The 7,525-nt window shown below is 33.4% G+C and overlaps 1 pseudogene; it reads right to left on the reverse strand.

Annotated features, from left to right (window-relative positions):
* Positions 1–3,659: 3,659 nt before the first annotated feature.
* Positions 3,660–6,827, reverse strand: LOC149532840 (uncharacterized; annotated as a pseudogene).
* Positions 6,828–7,525: the final 698 nt, after the last annotated feature.

The following is a 7,525-nucleotide window of genomic DNA, read 5'->3' on the forward strand; positions in this document are numbered from 1 at the left end:
ACTGGGGCATCTTCATTTCTTCATGTCATCATCATTTCCATACTTAATATCTACTTCAATTCACTATTTCATGTCTAAAATAACCTTTCTACTCATTTCAACCTAATTATATTCTTCAAGGTCAACTCTAGTCAAACTGGGGCATTTTATCAAATTCTTATAGTCATTTTTGGGTTCTAATCATCTATCTATCATCTTGGACATTGCTCTATTCTAATTTTCTCATGTCTAGCCAGTTTCTGCATCCCCTTACCTCATTTCAATTTCAATCCCGAGGGGGCAAAAATACTCTATTGCTGATTGTTATAGCTATCTATTTCTTAGGAGCATTTGTTTGACCTGATCACTTGTTCTCAATCTATCTACTTTTCTAAGTGTTAGCATTCTTCTTGAATTCTAACATCATCTTTTCCTAGTGTTCAGTACTACCACTATCAAGCTGTGCATTTAGGACTTGCTATCTATTTCTGCATTTCATTCTTTGAAATCAGATATCTATATCTATCACTGCCTACTTGGCTTTCTATTTTCTTTGACATAATGTGTTCCCAGATCGATCACGCATTAGTCAAAGAGGGGCAAATGTAATCACCTAAAAATGGTCATCTAGACTATTAGCCCCCTTTTCAACATTTTGGCTAAATTAATTTAATCATTTACCTAGACCAAATTGCTAATAATCAATTTATTTGTTTATAACCTATAGTTTGACTATGCTATCCTAAGTTCATTATTTGATTAAAAGAACATGTCCCCTTTTAATTAAATAAAAGACCCCATTCTTCTAAAAGTGCACACATAAAGTCCTTTTTCTATTTTGCAATCAAAAGAAAAGGCTTTGTGACTTTTGTCTTATATGACAAGTCAACTTATATTCTATTGGTTGACTTGTGTGTGCATATGGATCACTCCTCTTTTTGAATTCCACCGTTGATCATCCACCATCTTCATCTTGATCTCTACCGTCCATACATCTTTAAAAGGGAGAGAGCTTTCCCTCTCAAAGGGATCCATCTTTTGAATATTGTCATGCTGCAGGTTTTCTAACAGGTTTTCTTTGGAGCTTTGTGGAGAACTTCTCATTTCTTATCTCATTCTCTCATTCCATCATATTAGCATAAGATCATATGGCATTCTTATTATAGTTGCATTTTAGTTTAGCTTTGATTTCTTGCAATAATCTCACATAGTTGAAATATTTGGTTTTGTAATAATCTCATCCATGTTTAGCATAGTTGCATCTTGCATTTCAATTCAAGTTTAGTCTTCCATCTTGCATTGCATCTTTCAAGAACTCATTGTAGACACTTGCATTCTTGCTCTTGTCTCAAATAACCTCCCATTGCATGGTTTATTAGCAAGAAGCACATTTCTAAGGCTTGGCTGAGAGCCTTCATGCTTGAATACTAGCTTCTTGCACTCTGTGGATAGGGAGCTCTAAGCCGTTATCTAAGCATTCCAACTCATGGAATCGTTTGGATAGAAGGGTTTAGAGTGTGACACACTTTCTAGTGTACAATACCCATAATTGCTTAATTCTTTTTGAGCAAGAATTTATGCATTTGGTTAATTTTCAAAGTCTATTTTTAAATTTCAAAAGATATGGGGTCTAGTTCTTGTTAAACAAGTGTATGGAAATAATAAAAAATTGCTTTAATTTCAAAATATTTTATAGATGACATGCATAGATAGTGCAAAGAAAAGAGAAATTTTTTTTTCATTGTATATTTTCTTTATTGAAAATACCTAAAGTTAAACATATAAAAAATGAATAGTTTTCTTCTTCCATCAAAATTTTTCTATCAAATCTGCACTAATAATGATCTTGATTCCAAAATCTACAAAAGTTAATTTTTAGTTTTTGAAGAAAGTTAAGTTTTGATTGATAAATGAGATTTGGACAAAACAAGTTTGTATGTCCTCCTCTCTGACATAAGTCTATACTTTCACCATCTTGTGAAAGAGATTGACCAAATAAGAACCCAAGGACAAAAATTGTGAAAGGTGCGATATATCTTATGTAGTCTTGAATTACTTCATTAGTTATTTTGGAAAGTTAACATTAGTTTATATATGCTAAGAAATCTATGTGAATATTAATATTTTAATAAATGGTCATAATATCTAGTCAAATAAATAAAGATATAATTGTATTGAGACCATGATGGAAGGTGTGATTACTAAGAAGGACATGTGATGAATAATTTGAAAGTTGTATCTAGTTGGGAATATTATGTAAAAGGTGATATGACAAGGTGGTAAAAAAAATCACAAATAATATTTTATTTTTTTGTAGAATATATTTTGGAGTTCCATTATGCAAATTAGATAATGTACAAACTATGAGCATTACATTAAGTGTCTATAACATTTCTTGAACCTTGTAAAAACAATATGCTTAATTGATGGTTGTAGTCTATGAGGTATGTTTGACCTTGTGAAGGAAACATTGACTTAGTGACAAGTTAGGGTGGAGGCTTTATTAGAAATATACCTTAGGAGAATCCTTATCCATTTTGAAGTATGGAGTTTCAAGAATTTTTACATGAAAGGAGTGTTCTAAATGGTTTCTTCCTTGGCTTAAGGATATTCAACTATTGTTGTGAAATATAGTAAGTGTTCTCCAATTAGGACTTTGTAAATTAGTTTCATGTACTACTCAAAGACATGTTTTACAGTACATTTGAGAGATTGATTTAATTGCAAAATATCTTGAGGAATAATATTGAAAGTTATTTTCCCTTGGCTTTTTTCATCAAATATGTTTACCATATTTTCTACGTATTATCTATGTAAAGTATTTTTCTTCATCTCTATATTAATCATGAAGGGCTCATGTGAATTCTAAACATCCAATGAAGTCAAATAGTGTTGTTAGAACACGATATCCACCTTTGTCACAAGCATACAATTAAACATGGCATCTTCAATTAAGCTACCTACAACACCTAGCTATATGCAGGTGAAGTTTGAACAAAGAAAACTTGATGATAGCATTGACATTGATAAAAATGGGATAGGTTAGAAAGAAGAAAATATACAAAATTTGAGGAGAAAATGAATAGAGTGGGTGAAATGTATAGAGTTGAAGTTCAATGGAACTATTTATTATACATAATTTTTTAATAATAGTAAATAGATTTGTAGCTGAATATCCTAATAGAAAAAATATGAATAATACAAAAACTTTATGAACTGCAAATTTTATTTTATAGCATATTTTACTATTAAATTATAAAATTATTTTAAACGTTAATAACAGTTTAATCATAATCATTAACAATTTACTTTCTTTGTTTGATGATGCCAATATATCTAAGATACATGTTTAGAAATATGATTTATGTTTATAATTATTTTATTGTCAATAATTTTAATATTAATTTTGTATATATGATAATATAAATAATTATTTAATAAAAAATAATAATAATAATTAAATTCCATTATTTTCAACATCTACACATGCACATCCGAATAGCAATAACATTTGAAAGGATCCAATAATAGCTACATTTGACTTAAGTAATAGGATACTAATTTGGAATGGATGATTACATTGAACCGTTTCTTCCAATAGTAAAGATCTCATAATCAGTCCGAATGATTTTATTACATCGAGAAGACAATTGCTGAATGAGATGACCAATTAAAATTGGTTAATCCTCAATCCATTTTTGGACGATAGTTATCTCTGTTCTCCGTTTCTCTTTCAGCCAGTCTGGATCATCACTGGCACTTCGAACAATGTCTAGACAATGTGTTCCTGCGTGACCGGTGACATTCCATTCATGTAAGATAAACATTGTCTTTGTTTGATTGTGAAAAAAAATTATTATTATGACCCAACTTACCCTCCTCGGTAGGGAGAGCCACAATGCTTTCTGAAATATTCTCCAGTACACTGAAATTCGTACGACAAGATGCTCGGTTAAGTAAAGGCGAGAAATGATTAATGGTCATGAGTTTCGAGAAGAAAAAGAACTACTTACCCTCCAGCGCTCCATGGATCTCTTAACCCATTGGAGAAAATTATATTGCTTCCAAAGTCCTTCAAAACTCTTTTAATGTCCTGCATTTCACAAAGGATGCCATAATAAAAATGAATCCTAAACCAAAGTGTTGTGTAGGTTTGGCTCTAATGAATATTGAAATTCATTTACGTGTCCTCCGAATTCAATTTGAAGCCAGTGTCGGCGTGGCACGATTCCATATTTGAGGTAGCAATCCCTCGCATATGACTTGATATCAAAGACGTATGATGGAAATATTGTGGAAGCACTTATTCTGGGAGGATTGGCCCATGGAAGCACTAAATCACTGGATAGCTGCACCCCATTAAAAAATAATATGTTAGAAGGAAACCCTAATCTGGTTTCGTTCTAATGAGATAAAACAAGTCTCAATGACCAGCCATCCCCAGCCTCCTTTGGTAAAATTGAACGGCCCCAAATCCAAGCATTGATCTGATCCGTCTGAGTAATTTACTCCCGCAGCTATTCTGCTAACAGTGTCTGCATCTCCTTGAAGGCTATTGATGGCGTTGCAGATCTGAATATATCCCACAATAGCATAATAAGTAAAACTAAGCTAATCGTGGTCATGAAGAATATTAGTGTGGCGAATAGGTTTAGTTGGGCTATTTACTCCTTTAACTCTGTCGAAATTGTACTGTGCTGCGTTCTCGTACATTGATAGAAGGTGCTCATGTAGGGCGTCCGTATCCGATATATTCCTGAAATAGGAATACCCAGTTACGACACTTTGATATCTTGTATGAAAGAGAAGAGAAATCTTCAATTCATGTTAATTATCTGCCAAAATTTGTTAATTTGATTGTCTTAGATAAAAGAATCTGTTTATTAGCGTTTTCAAATCTAGTTTATGATTCCTCATGAAAATGAGCATAAGAAAACCACAAGGAAAATATGAGTAAAGTCGTAAAGCTGACCAATGCAAAAGAACGCAATTCATCTATCTCTAACATGCTTTGGCCTGCAACTTTCTGACTTGTAACTTCATTTATTTTCCTTTTGCTGTCTGATGCTCATCTGGATTTGGAAATTTTTGTGTTTGTTTTAAAATTGGCAAAATGGAATTAGCATTTCGGACTTCCAATTTCAAGCTTACAAATAAAAATGTGTCTTTACACACATCTTCCCAGTGAAACAAACGGTTTAAGTAAAATCTCAAAAATCAGAATGAAAATTTGCAAAACCTTGATTTGGCAAAAACCAACATTTATAGAAATCCCAGTTTTTTAAATTCCACGAACCAAACAGACCAAATGAAATACAATGAGATTCAAAAACTGTTACTGAATTTATCTGTTATGGATAATAGCACATGGAATTTTTACTTACTGACAAGTGTTAAATAGTTTGCTTAGGTTTAGCAAGCCTTGGGGGCTAGACGCTATTTTGTCCATCATACCCCACGATTCGTTAATTCTTCTAGAGCAGATCTCGCTTGCATCCTGCGTAATGATCTCAAAATGTCAAATTTAATAATAGTAAGGGTGAGATTAAGGTGAAAAAATCACCAGTGGACGTACTCTGAAATCTTTGGTGACAACAATCTCAAAGCCATATGGTGGAGCGAAGCCGTCGAGGTCGAGGATAGGCGCTGATGATGCAACAACTCCAATTGCAATGTGTGGGTACTTGAGTCGAAATCATGCTGCTAGCACTGCAACAATACCATTTCAAATATTGAATTTTTATTTTAATTATTACATGCGAACCATTAACGTAGACAGAAAGTCTTAAATAGTAATAAAATATGTGAAATAATTTGGTCAGCAAGTCAAATTGTGATATTGTTATCAGATTTAACTGTGTGATTTTAAAGTCAAATTCATTGACCCATGTTTCATGAGAAGTAGTTCAACATGAATCCATCTCTTATGAGAATAAATGAAATGCTTAGCACTCATTGGATCTAGGTGATGTTCACACGGGTGAAGCATTAGGACTTCCCGGGAGGTCATCTATCCCAGTACTACTCCAGCATGCTTAACTACCAAGTTTCCTCCATTGTTAAACCCAAAGCTTGCAATCCCAAATTTCTACTAACTTCCACGGTAGGATCCACCAACAACGACAACTGGACAATTCTGAGCATTTAATGTTTTCTTCAAATGGACAATGACGGTTGCATAATCGGCCAAGGCCTGAGCGGATGTGAAATAACCCATTTTGCTCGGGTTTGCGTACGATGCCTTCTCTGTCCCAAATGGCATTGACGTCCCATAATAACGGTGCTGCACACATGTGAGATTACAATCATTAGTTCTTGACATGTACTTATCCAAGCAGAAGGCCAAAAATAATGAGCTAGACTTATTCAACGGTGTCCTTGAAATATAACAAATAATAAATGGAAAAACGTGATATTACGTCAATGTACACCACAAGAGCTTTGAAGTCAGCAACTTGGTCTATCATGAATTCAGAACGGACTTCATTCGTAATGTCTTGTTCCTCACCCAACCAGACAAATATGGGAGAATTGTTTTGAGCGCCACCCCAGTTGAATTTGTCAATGAAATAACGTTGGGGAAATGTTTGATAGCTCTCTGCCGTGTATCCAAAATGGTCCAGAACTTGGGTATAGTTATATTCCTCGTACGAAGTTTCACTGAGAGTTGAAACATATGTAGTTATTCGAGATCTCTTTAACTTTTGCAGAAAATCACCACGCAGCCGATTGTTCCTGATAGTTAATGGCATCCTTAAGTGCCCACCAAATGATCCCTCTACAAAGAAATCAGTCGTGGATAGAATAATCGTATAGAGCAGTGCAAAATTCAATAGATTGAATTCCATTTCGTAATGATCTTAGCTAAGCTCCCCGATTTCAGTGCCAACTTAGTCTCATTTCGCAGCAATTTAAAACGAAAAACCAAGCTCGCTATCGCAAGAATAGATTGAACGAGCCGACTGCTGATAGTGACACGGCCGGTTTTGATCTCTAGAGAATGGCAGTTTACTTTCGGATATTATCACTAATATGATCGACAATTGATTCCTCGTCATAAACATAGAATCTATTATTATTGGTAACATCGATTGTCGAATCCTCATCACTAACAATGATTGCAGACATTCATGAAATCGGAAGTGTTAAATGGAAAGGCAAAAATGAACTCGTGCTTTTGTGATTGTCCCGCTTGGCTATTCATGAGCGGCAAAAGCATTCCTACGCTAAGATATAAAACTTCCGGTGTATATGAGGATATCATTAATATTGTTTGTTATTATTACACAATGGTTGATTGAATATGTTGTCTTTTTTGTTTGGTTTGATAAATATCAAGATAGCATTTATTCATATTCATGTGAAGCAGTTTACTAGTAAGTTGGGAAGTTTGAAGATAAAGAAGAACCATCATAAAATATCAATTCTAGTATAACTGTATTTCTCAACAGTTGTTATTTATTATTATATATATATTTTTTATAAATATAGCATTAATTATTATTTTTAAAGTGGTAAGTCAAGCAAATATATAGTAATGTAGTTC

This window comes from Cupressus sempervirens, chromosome 10 (genome assembly GCF_028749045.1).
Source record: "Cupressus sempervirens isolate cs-2001-9-10 chromosome 10, ASM2874904v1, whole genome shotgun sequence".
In the NCBI taxonomy this organism is placed as follows: domain Eukaryota; kingdom Viridiplantae; phylum Streptophyta; class Pinopsida; order Cupressales; family Cupressaceae; genus Cupressus; species Cupressus sempervirens.